This window comes from Cydia strobilella, chromosome 23, assembly GCF_947568885.1.
Source record: "Cydia strobilella chromosome 23, ilCydStro3.1, whole genome shotgun sequence".
NCBI lineage: Eukaryota > Metazoa > Arthropoda > Insecta > Lepidoptera > Tortricidae > Cydia > Cydia strobilella.
In genome coordinates this window covers 2,144,277-2,159,807 of record NC_086063.1, presented here as the reverse complement: position 1 = coordinate 2,159,807, position 15,531 = coordinate 2,144,277, and the positions used below count along the sequence as shown (strand labels likewise).

General features: G+C 36.4%; 1 protein-coding gene and 1 pseudogene across 1 annotated transcript in view; one reads left to right on the top strand and one right to left on the bottom strand.

Annotated features, from left to right (window-relative positions):
* LOC134751787 (spherulin-2A-like) overlaps positions 1–15,531 on the top strand; it is a 500,532-nt gene that overhangs the window by 156,617 nt on the left and 328,384 nt on the right. The gene's annotated exons all lie outside the window — the stretch shown is intronic.
* On the bottom strand, positions 12,896–15,377 carry LOC134751687 (uncharacterized; annotated as a pseudogene).

The following is a 15,531-nucleotide window of genomic DNA, read 5'->3' as shown; positions in this document are numbered from 1 at the left end:
TTTTTTTCTTTTTCTTTTTTACGTTTTTAAATCTTAATTAAGGGCTTCTTAAGGGGAACGAAAATTTGATTATTTTTCGCTACCATGCACGGTTTAGGAGATACATCCCTAAAGTTTTTTTTTCTTTTTTTTGTCATTGCGTTTTTTGTTATTACTTTGGGGTTTCATAAAAGGGAACGAAAATTTTATTATTTTTGCGCTACGACGCACGGTTTAGGAGATACAGCCCTAAAATGATTTTTTCTCTTTTTCTTTTTTGCGTTTTTAAATCATAATTAGGGGCTTCTTAAAGGGGAACGGATATTGATTATTTTTGCGCTACGATGCACGGTTTAGGAGATACAGCCCTATAAAGTTTTTTTGTTATTATTTTTTTCTTTCTTTTTCTTGTGTTTTTGTATATTATTTTGGGGCTTCATAAAGGGGAACGAAAATTTTATTATTTTTGCGCTACGACGCATGGTTTAGGAGATACAGCCCTATAAAGATTTTTTTTTTAAATTTTGCGTTTTTTTAAATATAAATTATGAGTTGCATAAAGGGGAACGAAAATTTTATTATTTTTGCGCTACGACGCATGGTTTAGGAGATACAGCCCTATAAAGATTTTTTTATTGTTTTTTTTCTTTTTTACTTTTTTACATTGTGTTTTTTGTATATTACTTTGGGGTTTCATAAAGGGGAACGAAAATTTTATTATTTTTGCGCTACGACACATGGTTTAGGAGATACAGCCCTATAAAGATTTTTTTTTTAATTTTGCGTTTTTTTTAAATATAAATTATGGGTTGCATAAAGGGGAACGAAAATTTTATTGTTTTTGCGGTACCACGCACGGTTTAGGAGATACAGCTCTATAAAGTTTTTTTCCTGGTTTTTTAAGTATTAATTACGGGTTTCTTAAAGGGGTTTTTTAAATTATTTTTGCGCTACGACGCATGGTTTAAGAGATACAGCCCTATAATGATTTTTTTTTTAAATTTTGCGTTTTTTTTTTAAATATAAATTATGGGTTGCATAAAGGGGAACGAAAATTTTATTATTTTTGCGCTACGACGCATGGTTTAGGAGATACAGCCCTATAAAGATTTTTTTTTTTAATTTTGCGTTTTTTTTTAATATAAATTATGGGTTGCATAAAGGGGAACGAAAATTTTATTGTTTTTGCGGTACCACGCACGGTTTAGGAGATACAGCTCTATAAAGTTTTTTTTCCTGGTTTTTTTTGTTTTTTTTTTTAAGTATTAATTACGGGTTTCTTAAAGGGATTTTTTTAAATTATTTTTGCACTACGACGCATGGTTTAAGAGATAATGATATGTTTTTTTTTAATTTTGCGTTTTTTTTTAAATATAAATTATGGGTTGCATAAAGGGGAACGAAAATTTTATTATTTTTGCGCCACCACGCACGGTTTAGGAGATATTATATCTATATATATAGCTATAATAGCTCTATAAAGTTTTTTTTCCTGGTTTTTTTTTAAGTTTTAATTAAGGGTTTCTTAAAGGGGAACGAAAATTTGATTATTTTTGTGCTACGATGCACGGTTTAGGAGATGCAGCCCTATAAAGATTTTTTTTGTTGTTTTTTATTTTTCATTGTGTTTTTTGTATATTATTTTGGGGTTCCGTAAAGGGGAACGAAAATTTTGTTCTTTTTGCGCTACCACGCACGGTTTAGGAGATATAGCTCTATAAAGATTTTTTCCTGTTTTTTTTTTGTTTTTTTTTTAAGTATTAATTAAGGGATCCTTAAAGGGGAACGAAAAATTGATTATTTTTGCGCTACGATGCACGATTTAGGAGATGCAGCCCTATAAAGTTTTTTTTTTTGTTTTTTTTTCATTGTGCTTTTTGTATATTAGTTTGGGGTTCCACAAAGGGGAACGAAAATTTGATTATTTTTGCGCTACGACGGTTTAGGAGATACAGCCCTATAAAGTTTTTTTTGTTTTTTTTTTCATTGTGTTTTTTGTATATTACTTTGGGGTTCCGTAAAGGGGAACGAAAATTTTATTATTTTTGCGCTACGACGCACGGTTTAGGAGATACAGCCCTAAAATGATTTTTTTTCCTCTTTTTCTTTTTTGCGTTTTTCAATCTTAATTAGGGGTTTCTTAAAGGGATTTTTTTAATTATTTTTGCGCTACGATGCACGGTGTAGGAGATACAGCCCTATAAAGTTTTTTTGTTATTTTTTTTCTTTTTTTTCATTGTGTTTTTAGTATATTGCTTTGGGGCTTCATAAAGGGGAACGAAATTTTTATTATTTTTGCGCCACCACGCACGGTTTAGGAGATATTATATCTATATATATAGCTATAATAGCTCTATAAAGTTTTTTCCTGTTTTTTTTTTAAAGTTTTAATTAAGGATTAAGGAGATACAGTCCTATATATTTTTTTACAATGCATGTGCTCGAAAAGTGCGTTTCCTACGGAGCCATATCGTGCGGAAAGTACTGCTTTTCCGCACTAGTGCTTTTTGTTTTCAATTTTTTTTTACAGTACATATGGTGCTACTTTCTCGCACTAGTGCGGAAAAGAGCACTTACCGTGCATATGTCGAAAGTTTAAAGGGCCATATGTACTGTAAAACGTACGATACACGTGCGAATAAGTAATTCGCAACTCGTGTCGATTTAAAACACTCCTTTTAATAATTAAACTTATTTGCCATGACATGTTTTTTTATTTACTCGCACAATGCATAGTAAAACGTTGTATGATACACGTGCGTAAAGATGACTTCCGCACTTGTTGCATAAATAGCAATTTTTTTTATCAAAGAATGAAAGAAAGTCACGGTATTAATAACCAAATTTTACTTTAGTGGTACCTTTTCCCTATCACTGTCACAAATGTATGTGGCGTTCACGTAAACGCGATATTTTTAAGATTTCCCTGCGCAATGTTGCCAGCTCGCTCGCAAATCAAACATGTACTTACAGTTCTTTTGCATAATGGTGACATTGTACAATATCTATAAGTTTTAAATAGGTAAAAGATAATTCGACGCATTCTTTGCTTGCTTGTTGCTTGTTGTTGTGTTGTTTGCGTAACTTCTTTGAATAAGTTGCGTTAATTTGGCGCACAGGCGAAGTAAACATGCGTTGCGTACGGCAAGGTCACGCCGCGGCCCCACCCTGCACGGCCTCCGTTGCCCATTCAGACCGCCCGCTAGCTTCGTTTGAACGCAAATAATATTTTTGTAATATTTGTTTATGCAGTGGATGCAAGTGACACAAATTCATACATCTTATTTATCTTGCATTTCAAATTAATAAGATGTAAACTCTAATATCTTTAATATTCTTTTGTAACGGTGACAGCCTGTTACAACAAAATCATCAAATATCTTATGAAGCTATGCCTTAATAAGACACAAAATCATTTAATGGACCTATTTAAACGATTAAATTCGACCTAAGTAATTTTTTTTAACTCTAATTTTTTTTTGTGTCATTTAGAATATTATGACATAGTATCAGATTGCAGTGGACGTAATTGACACAAACTATGTTTTCACACTAAAAACACTATCCTAAATGCAACACAGTTACATGTGTTCTCTCGAATATTTTTTTCTCCAAGATAATTCAAAATAAAAAATAATTACCACAAAATAACAAATTACTAGAAAAGCAAATTATATATATGACACAAAACAAAATGTAAGATTTACATCTTAACAAAGTATTCATAAGCGAAAACAGAATTGACTTTAATATTTTTATAACCTAGGGGTCAAAATATAGCCAGCGGTACAGGTCTAGTTTACCAGTACAATTTGACACTGGCTTAACGGTTTACCCAGATAAACCCGGGTTAGTGGGATAGTGCAAGCGGCGCTTAGAGGGACTTGGACACCAATACGTGAATCATATGACAGTGTTTCAGGTACTGGCAGACAAACCCACAGAATAAGTAATAGTATTATCATACAGAACGGCCACGCACCGCCCCGCCCCGACTCGAATGACCTCGCCCCGCGACAGCAGATTGACGGCCGTTTGCCGGCCGCTCAGTACTATTTTTAAGCAACTTACTCACACTATGACGCATGCCGCGTGTACAGACGTGCCGTTCACACATAGAAACGCAAGTGATTTTTGATGTATGGCGTTTCCGCCCTGTGGTCAGACCTCTTCGCGAACGCCTTCAAGATGCCATTGGAACTAGCCCGCACTCTGTGCACCAGGGATGTGAAGCGTTTCCTCATTGTAGTGTAAAAACAGTCTACCCTGGCCTCCGCGAACATCCCTGATGCACTACAAAAACGAGGTCATCATCAGCACCCTGAAGGCGTTATTATATTGTATACGAAGAAGCTCGGCCTTCGCAATAGCCGTCCACACCACGTTTCACGTAAATCATTACGGCTGTGTCCCTAAAACGGCCTAACCGCTTTTTGGTTATTAAATAGGACTCACTACATACGTATTATACGGCATATAACTATATCCCTACACTATCCCTATATCAACTATATCTCCGCCGCACGGCCGCACTCCTACCTACAATTATTTCACTAAACCTAATCCAGTAATATAACTATATCACTAAACTAAAGACCTATTATAGTTATAATACTATTCCTAGTAAGATAGTAATGAATCGCTTTCGTATAACTTTACGGCATATAATTTTATCCCTTATAAATTACCTGAGCCACCTATATACGTTTTGCAGACGACCTGGTGCTTCTATCAGAATCAAGCGCGCAAATAAAATTCATGATCCATTCTCTAAACACAGCTAGTAAAGTAGTAGGCTTAGAGATAAACCTCACTAAAACAATGCTAATGACAAACAGCACGGCAAATACGATATTGGTAGACCACGAGGAACTGATATTTACAGATAAATACACATACTTAGGCAAACAAATCAGCTTCGATAAAGAAAGCAACGAGGCGGAAATAGAAAGACGCATTAAAAATACTTGGAACAAATATTGGAGTCTGAGGGGATTTTTAAAAGTAATATGCCAATAAAAATTAAAACACAAGTAATGTCGTCCTGTCTTCTACCATGCTTAACATATGCCGGCCAGACCTGGAAGTACACACCAAAAATAAAGAAAAAAATCGTCACGTGCCAACGAGGCCTTGAGAGAAGCATGCTAAATATTTAAAAAATCCAAAAAATACGGCACACTAAAATAAGAAGCATATCAAAAGCGATTGATGCTCTAAAATATGCACAAAAACTAAAGTGGAAATGGGCCGGACATGTAGCACGACTGACAGACGACCGATGGACCATAAGAGTGACATCGTGGAAAGGCCCAAGTGGGAAACGCGGTATTGGAAAACCACCAACGAGATGGGCGGACGGGATAAATAAAATAGCTGGTCCAAACTGGATGCAAATAGCCCAGGATAGAGCAAATTGGGCATCTTTGGAGGAGGCCTTCACCTGCGGAGGGGTTCTTGCAGATTAAGCATTTTTTTATAATCGCAAATAACTTAAATTATAAATGTAAATCATAAGATAGAATTTAGTAATACGTATTTTTAGTTATGTAAATCTGTAGTTGTAAGAAATAAATGGCTTTTTTATTTTATTTTATTTTATTTATTTTATTATATCCCTAGGGTTATAACTATATAACGGCTTTATCTATCGTACTGCGACATATACATTATCACAACTAAATAAATAAATAAATAAACTTAGTACTCAACTAAGGCAAATAGTTTTGGAGAAAATAGGCTGTGACAGACAGACGGACGGACGGACAGACAGACGCATGAGTGAACCTAAGGGTATAAGGGTTCCGTTTCTTTTCTTTTGTGGTACGGAACCTTAAAAAGAATAATATTTTATTTCGTCCTTTTCAACTCGGTTACAAAAAATTGTTAAAGGTTTTTATTGAACTTAGCCTTGTAATTTGAAATTGCATCTGTCCTCTCTAAAATAAAATAAAAAATATATAAACAAAAAACACTTACATTCAGTTTAGTCGTCAGCGAAATAAGCCTCTTATGGTAGTTTTGCTAAAATAAATGTGAGATCAGTATTTACATTATCACACATGATTCAGATTCAGATTAATCTTTATTTTCAGAAAAAGGGGTAGTTATAGGTCTTAAAATTAGGTTAATAATTGATCCACCTTAACTTAATCCGCTATCTCAAGCCAGCATGCAAATTCTAAAATTATTTATAAAACTACAACATTCATATATTTTCAAATCATTAATTAGGTATATAGATAGGTACATTTAAAAAACAATTAACTTTTAAATAAAAAAAAACACGTACAATACGAGTAACCGGGACGACCCGGCTTTATCCCGTCCGGTTTTGACCCGAACATGATCTATGGTTCTACTAATTTTACAGTACATATGGTGCTACTTTCTCGCACTAGTGCGTAAAGTGCACTTTTTCTACATATGTCGAGAGTTTAAAAGGCCAAGGGTACTGTAAAACGTCGTTCGATACACGTGCGAATAGGTAATTCGCAAATTGTGTCGATTTAAAACACTCCCTGCGGTCGTGTTTTAATTTATCGCCACTCGTTTCGAATTTCCTCTTTTCTGCACTTGTATCGAAAATAACTATATTTAACGGGGCCCCCGTGGACGCACATAATGCCATGGATTTTGGATTCGACTATGGTAGTGCTAAGGGAGTCTTTCCCATTACTAAAAACCCGAGTGTGGATTCCAACACGTCAGGTGAGCCGGGTGGCCGCACGGTGGAAAACTGACGACTCTCAACTGCTAGTTTTATTGGTTTTTGTAAACAAAACACGTTATGGCTAAATTGATCACGTTTGATGTGTTTCGTAAAGTATTGATTAAGTCTTATTTTCTCTAATGTTTTCATAAATTTTGTAACTCCCAGTTCAATAATTAGATAAGGGATAAGGGGTACAGTATTGTGGAATTTATCAAAGCATTTATTTTTTTAATAAAAACACCTATTAAGTTATTTTTAAATATTAACTACCGAATGATGTTCCCACCAACATCGGCATGAAGTTGATGATGATTTTTTTTTCATATTTGTTATTATTTTGTACGCAGTGAAGAACCACACACTTACAATAATAAATACTTACTGTTACATTACTATTTTTAAAAATATTAGTAATCTGAAATAAATTTTTATAATTGCTCTTTTTTATTATGTTTATATTACGTCAAATAATTTAAAACAACGAATAAACACATGTATGATACAACTCGTATGTGTAAACAATAATATTCAAATTTGCAACTCAAGAAGGTTATGAAAATATGTAGAACATTTTATGTACATACATTTATATAGACAGGTACTTCGTCTGATATGTAGTATCAATTAGGTAGGCCTATTAATCGAAAGACCCGGAAGGAACCGAAAAAAACTTAAATTTGCTGTATTTTTTAACTATGGTATCTGAAGCTACATAAACTAATTACAGACATAGATATACCTTATCCTATTGTCAGTACAAAGTTTCAGAGCAATCTAGCTCGTCGTTTTAAAATGAGAGCGGAACTACGCGTGTATGGGGAACCGAGCTTTCCGGGGACCCTTAAAGTTATGCATAATCATTATGGAGAATATTTTTGAAGTGAAACTTCTTATCATCCATTTTCTTCTTCTTTGATTAATTGAGGAAAAATTTGAAGCGATTATACAATTTTTTTTGTTACTTGAAATATTATTTTCTCAACATTTTCAATCAACAATCAATCAATCAATCAATCAATCAATCAATCAATCAACCAATCAATCAATCAATTCTTTATTCGTTCATCACAGATACATAAATAGGTGGTAACAGTATTCTAAGAAACAGCTATGATGTGCCTTTTGGCGTACGAAATTATTACTTATTATCTAACTGTGTACAATTTTGTTTTTTTACATTATTTACATGGGTAATCAGATTGGCATATGCAATCATAACTGAATGTCAAATATTCATTTTATGCTATGCTAGGAAATAATTATGCTAATATCAATTGTCAATATCATTAATATAATCAGTTACTGTAAAATGGAATGAGTAGGAGCAAAACTGACATCCAAACCTCGATAACATTTTATTTTTACATATGCAAACTGAATGGTGTATATAATAAATGTTCCGGACGTTTGTATTTTAGTTTTTTATTTTATTTTGGGTAGTTCCATTTCATAGCTTTGACGAAACTGGACCTCATCCCGTAGTCCCTCGGAATTGGGTTGAGATGGGTTTTCATACAAAGGTGATTTTGGAAGATTGTTGGATCGTTTTTTTATTATTATGAGTATTACTATAGCTCCATTTTAAATTGGAATACATTATTTTTGTAGCAGTAGCTCTAAAAACCCATCTCACCCCCCTTTTAAACCTTCTCTCCCCATTCATAACCCAACACTCCCCGCGAAACCTACTCACCCCATTTTACGGTAAACTATAATAACACTTAACTAGTAAAACATTATATAATAAGGACTTAAATTTTTGTATTGGTCCCGTTTGCCATGATTCTGGTAAGTTATTAAATAACGCTTTTTTGCATCAAAGCTGTCATAGTCCTACTTACTAATACCGCTGGTTTTGTTGGGCGAAGGGTGCAAGTTCGCATTTCGAAACAAGGAAACAATATAAATTTTGTTACACTTTTTTTGGAAATAGGTATTTACGTCCCTAGTAGTCACGGTAAGTATACAGTGCGAAAAAAAGTAATGGGCCCTGGAGGGAAAGTACCTTAAAATCTTAAGTTTCTCAGTTTACTTGAAGGAAACATTCTGATATATATATTTTTTAAACAAAACTGCTTTCAAATTTTATTTTAAATTAGCTTGTCTTGTCCGGGCATCTTAAAATTAAAAAAATAGATAATATCCATAAAAGACGATAGGACCTAATGTTTCTTGGAGTAATTTTAAATTTAACATGATCTGTATCGAAGAGTGCAATAAAATAGCGAGCGGTTTTTTTTTTAAATTTTTAGTCGGTTCGATTCCCGGGCGAAACTAAGCGAATTTGAAAAAAATATTTGACAGTTGTTTCTTTTTTAAAATAAAAGAATGTTTCCTTTAAGTAAAATGAGCTAACTTAAGGTTTTAAGGCAGTTTCCCTCCAGGGCACATTCATTTTTCCACACTATACAGTGTGAAAAATGTATGTAAATGTAAGAATAAGAATAAGAAAACATTTATTGCCACACAACAAAAGAGAAATTACGGGAATATATTTACAAATAACATAGGGTAATAATCTAACGGAAGACATCACTAACCATCTAAAAGAAATGCAAAAGCTAGACTCGACGAATGTAAAGTGGAACCATTTTCAGAAGCTTTGCACTACAAAAGCCATCTATCATCTAGGCGTCTAAGTGTCCCATTCGCGACAAAAAAGACACTAAGTGGTGGCAAGGAGATGTCAAACAAAAAATCTATCAAAAGAAAATCCTCTTCAAAAACTGGCAACATAGCAAGGACGATAAAGATCTTGACTTGTACAAAGTAGCAAAAAAGGAAGCAAAACGAGCAGTTGCGCAAGCCAGGGCATCATCAAGGGACGATTTCTATACCAAACTAGAAACCGCCATAACCGATAAAGAAATCTTCCAAATCGCTAAGCAAAGGCATAACAACTCAAAAGATACGAAAACCATCAAGTATATTAAAGACAAAAGCGGCCGACTACTAACTTCCGGGGTGGGTGTCCACCAGGGATCGGCTCTCAGCCCGTTATTATTCAATTTGGTTATGGACCACCTCACGTCGCATATACAACGTCAACCCCCATGGGATTTGCTCTACGCAGATGACATAGTTTTGATTAGCGAAGACGTAAAAGAGCTGCAAAGCATTCTAGAAACCTGGAGAGTAGCCCTAAAGGACGGCGGACTGCGTGTAAGCCGACAGAAGACCGAAGTGATGCACTGCAACTTCAGTGGCGCCAACCTCCGCAGCACAATTTACTTGGACGGCAACTCTCTGAACGAAGTAACGAGCTTCAAATATCTTGGTTCGAACATGCAAAACGACGGATCTATAGATGCAGATATCGTTAACCGTATCAACACTGGATGGTTGAAGTGGCGTGAGCTCACGGGCGTTCTCTGCGATAAACGAATGCCAGTTCGTATTAAGGGCAAAGTTTATAAGGCAGCTGTGCGCCCGGCAATGACATACGGCTCCGAGTGTTGGCCACTCAAAAAAGAACAAGTCGCTAAACTGCATGCTGCGGAGATGAGGATGCTGAGATGGGCTGGCGGAGTAACATTGTTGGATCATATTAGGAATATCCACGTTAGAGGCAGTTTCAGAGTAAGGCCAATCGAAGAAAAGCTCACCGAAAATCGACTACGATGGTATGGCCACGTCATGAGGCGCCCACCAGACCACATGACGAGAAAGGTGCTAGAGATGAGTGAAAAGCCTAGGGGTCGCGGGAGGCCCAAGATAACATGGATAGGTCTTGTAAAAAAGAACCTTAAAGAAAAAAGATTACCACCAGAGACGACCCAGGACAGACGCTCCTGGCGACGCCGTATAAGGAGAGCCGACCCCAAGTAAATGGGATATAAGGCTAGGAAGAAGAAGAAGATCATATTATTTTTACAGATATATATATATGCAGGTTAAATTTAGAATAATTAGATTAAACGAAAAATTACATAGTTAAATGTATAGGTAAGAAGGCAGTCGATAGATGTTAGGAGATATACTTTATGATATAATAATAATAATAAATATAATAAGCCCGCAGGGCAGCTGTTGGGGAGTGACGACCCCACGGACCCGAGTGCTCCAGAGAGTCGGCTGACCGACTCCGGCGTCTCCGGCGTGTCTTCGTCGGTCGGAGTGGACCCCAAGGGGTGCAGGACTCTCAGCTATGGCTTGCCTTCATTGGCCGTCCAGAGGGGAGTCGTAAGAGCTATATGCTCCAGGGGTGGAAGTGAAAGATGCATAAGACGCGAGTTGGCACAGTGGCTGTTAACAGTCACTGGGTAGAAAGCGGCGCACACCTCTCGACACCCCTGAGCCGCTCACACCGGTGTTGCTCCTGGTCGTCTTCACGACGGCAGTTTCAGGGGCCCATCTAGTCAGCGGCAAGTCACCACCTGTCTCGATAACCTGCTGCGACCGGTTCATGGGTGTCTATTGTTGGGCCTGAGAACGGGTTCCAGGAGGCGTTCTACATGACATTAAAGCTCTCCAAGGGGCCTCTACGTGTTGGATCTATTTCCCCACGCAAGCCTATCAAAAGACCGGGATTTACTAGTATAGGCCCGTGAAATCCGAAAAGATACAAATAATAATAATATTCTTTATTTTGCACAATGAAACATGATTAAATACAGCAAATTAACATAAAAAAACTAAGCAGCAACAGGCGGTCTTATCACTTAAAAGCGATCTCTTCCAGACAACCTTCAGGTAGTAGAAATTAGCGCAAAGAAGAAAATTGTATAAGGGTAGCAAAAATAAATGGAGAACAAGTACAGGGAAAAAAAACAGCACAACTAAATATATAACAATATCAATACATGGATAAATGTAATATATAAAATAAATATATATACATATATATACACATAGATAGTGATATGTCTATGTATATATATATATATACATAGACATATCACACAACACAGACAGACAGACAAAATCTAATAATTAACGAGTTTGAGGAAGGGACAGATAGTGTATTTTGAGCTGAGCCTTAAAAATAGGGAGTGATTTAGCATGTCTTAGCTCACACGGCAGAGCATTCCACAACCGAATCGCTTGGAAGGTAAAATAATCGTTATAGAATTTAGAAGAAGAAGAAACTTGGGCAAACAGATAATTCTGGGAGCATCTTAAAGAAGAGAGGTATTTGAAGCGCTCCTTCAGGTAAAGTGGGGTAGAGGGGTTGAAGAGAATATCGTATAGGTGAGCTAGAATGTGGGAATTGCGTCGGAAACGTATAGGAAGCCACTTGAGCTGCGAGACGTAGCGTAGGAGACGTGATCATATTTACGCAAGCCATAAATGAACCGGATGCATAGGTTTTAAAGACGTTCGAGTTTATTTAGTTGCTCTTCAGAAAGATCGGGGTAGCTGATATCCACATAATCTAAAATAATACTATAATTTAGCAACTTAATTAATACATACATCAGCATACTATAATAATGAACAAAACAATTATTAAATTAATAATACATTTAGGTATAAATCTAAAATGGGTAGACGCAGAGCATAAGCAATTAAGCGAGCGGTAAAAAGTTACGAAGCCGCCGTAGGGATCCTGTTGCAGCAAACATTTTTCTACTAACCTCATTGAGCTGGGGAGATAGAGTGCGGTCCATAATTATGCCTAGATTTTTAACTTAAAAAGAATAAGGAATCTGTGTGCCGTTAATTTAAATCGTAGGTAAATTTGGAAGAATAAATTCGGGAGATTAATTTTGAACTACCTATAATTAATTAATTATTAATTGCTTGCGTTTTATACAACTACTTAAATACATACATAGTAAACATCCATGACTCAGGAACAAATTAATATCTGTGCTTATCACACAAATAAATGCCCTTACCATACGGCAAGTATCGTACGGATTCGAACCCAGGACCATCGGCTTCATAGGCAGGGTCACTACCCAAGTACCTACCAGGCCAGACCGGTCGTCAATAAGTACTTACAAAAACAATGGATTTGTGTCGTATAAGACGGAAAAGTTATCAAATATTTTCTAAACTTAACAATCAATCAATTGTTATTATCTAACAATATATGAAATACGTAAAAATTAAAACAGAAAATAACTTACATAATTGATTATAACCTGCTGTGAGACATACTAACATTAAATAATTTCACGGTTTAGACTCACTTGTTTTAGTCACTCGCGCGACATGTTTCGGAGAGCCTAGGTCTCCTTTCTCATACTATATATATATATATTTTAATGTAATAGGGAGCAAACGAGCAGACGAGCCGCCTGATGGGAAGCAGTCATCGCCGCCCATGGACATAAGCAATACCAGAGGAGCCACTTATGCGTTGCCCACCTTTGAGAACCCTAAATACCTGCTTCTTGAAGAACCCCATGTCATAGCGCAGGGGAAACACCTCAGAAGGTAGCTCATTCCATAACTTGCACGTTCTGGGCAGAAACGAGCGAGATGCCCGCTTGTTTTTGGTTTGCCACGTGTCAAGAAAGTGAGGATGAGCTTTGTTTCTTTGGCGGGAGGTGCGGTGGTAAAAACGTGTCGGTGGCACCAGATCAAAAAGTTCTTCAGAACATTCCCCATTGTACAGACGGTAGAACAAGCACAAAGAGCCAACGTCCCTCCGAAGGCTAAGAGGTTCCAAACCGACTGTGAGATCGGGATCGCCAACAATACGAACTGCCCCAGTTCGAAGTGGAAGAAGTGGAGAGTGGAAGTGGGAGAAGTTGGTATTTCGGTGCTCCAGACCAGAGATGAGAACATACTCCATATGTGGTCGAACCTGCGCTTTGTATAACGAAAGCCGGTGACCTGGTGTGAAGTACTGTTTCGCTCTATTGAGCACCCCAAGCTTCTTAGAGGCCAATTTGGCTTATTGCTGGTCACTTATAAGCTGGTGGTCCTCGAGGTATGCTAGGAGCTGTTTGTTAACCACACGCTCCATCACCTTGGAGAGAAGAGAGGTAATCGCAATCGGCCGGTAGTTGGAAGGGTTTGTGCGATCACCCTTTTTAGGGATTGGATGGACCCAAGCAGTCTTTCAGGATGACGGGCATTTACCTGAGCAAAAATCAATGTATTTGTTAGGCCATTCAGAAAAAAAGGAAAGTTAGCCTGCCTAGGAGGTCTAGGAAAGTAAAGGCCGACATGAGCGAAGGACAATATATAAAATTAAAAAATGTTGCTCTCTCTGTAGTATATGATTACGGCGAATCATATAAAGAAATCGTCATATAGTTTTCTGAAATGTCCACTCATCAATAAAGCGTTTAAAGTGGTTGCAATTACATTAAACTTTTTTTTTGATTCCCAGGTAATGTAAATGTTCGATTATATTGTTTTCCCTATCTGTCAATTAAATTCAAATTTAGGATATCAAAACGATGACTGAGTAAAATGGGATTTGAGTATTATTTCAAATGGAGACCTAGGCTTGCCTGCCTGTTAATTCGCCTGTTTCAGGCGAATTAATATTACATAATGTAAATTCTGGACTTATAAAGAAGTGTTGAAATCAAACCTTCCTATAAAGCATAAGAAAAAAGTACTGTAATTTTCCAAATTTGCCAAATGGCAGCCGATCCTGGACATTAAACAATAGCATAAATATTAAGTTACAATATGCCAAAGAGCTATGGAACGCAGTATCCTAAATATTAAAAGGAGATACATGAAATGAAATCACAAATGTAATAGAATAAGAATAAGAATAAGAAATATTTATTTAGACGCCTTAGAACATTGTAAAAAACTAAAATGGAGATGGGCTGGCCATGTAGCACGCATGAACAAACAGAAATGGGAAGTGACTACTTGGCCCTGGCCACAGAGGACCACAAAATACTCGAAAAAGAGGAAGACCAAGGCAGAGATGGATAGATGAAATAAATAGAGTAGCTGGCAAAGACTACATGTCCAGACCTAACGTTAGAGATGTATGGAATAACATGGAGGAGGGAGGAGGCCTTCACTCGTAGAGAGGTCCCTAATTCAAACTCTATTTATGTATAAATAATTTAATTAAACTGAATGACATTAAGTATATTGTACAATAAAATAACATAATGTATATTTTCAAATCGTATCGTAATCGTATTATATTGTTTAATATAATGATTGATTAAAATTTTAGATAAAAAGTAAATTTAAAAGTTATTTAGTAAGTTTAAAATACGAGTGTTAAAGCGTAAAATTTCATTAAATGGGTCAAAATTCTTTTCGTTTTCTAATTTTGTGTCCCCAAAAAATGTGACGGAGTAGACTTTTGTATGAGTTGAAAATTAGCTTATAATTTTTCTCATGTAAAATATACTATAAGTACCTACAGTTAGAAAGTCAAGCAATAGCACTCGACTTTTTTATATTATTTTATAGAATCCAAAAAAACAAGCGTGGCCGGGTCCGGGTAGCCAGAAACGAGATAAAGAAAATAATATTGACTAAAAATCAACAATTCGACGAGATATGATTTAAATTTAAAGCTTTTATTTTATACGTACTGACGACAGCTCTGCTGCAATAAATATATATAAGCTACATGCCCAATTCACGAGCTAGTGGAGCCCAGGCGCTCAGGGAGGCAATGGTCGAACGCATGAACGTGTCACTGAAGGCAGTCTCCGATTGGGGTGAAGCCAATTTGGTGGTTGCGTTCAATGCTAGTAAGACTCAGGCGTGTCTTACCTCCGCTAAACGGAGTCCATTCCATCTCACTCCTACTTTCCGAGATGTATCCCTTCCGTTAACCGACCATCTTGAGCTACTCGGAATCTCACTGACCTCAAAACTCAACTTCGGCCCGCATATCGAGTCGAAAGCACAGTTAGCGGCAGGAAAGCTAGGCATCCTCAACAAGGTGAGGC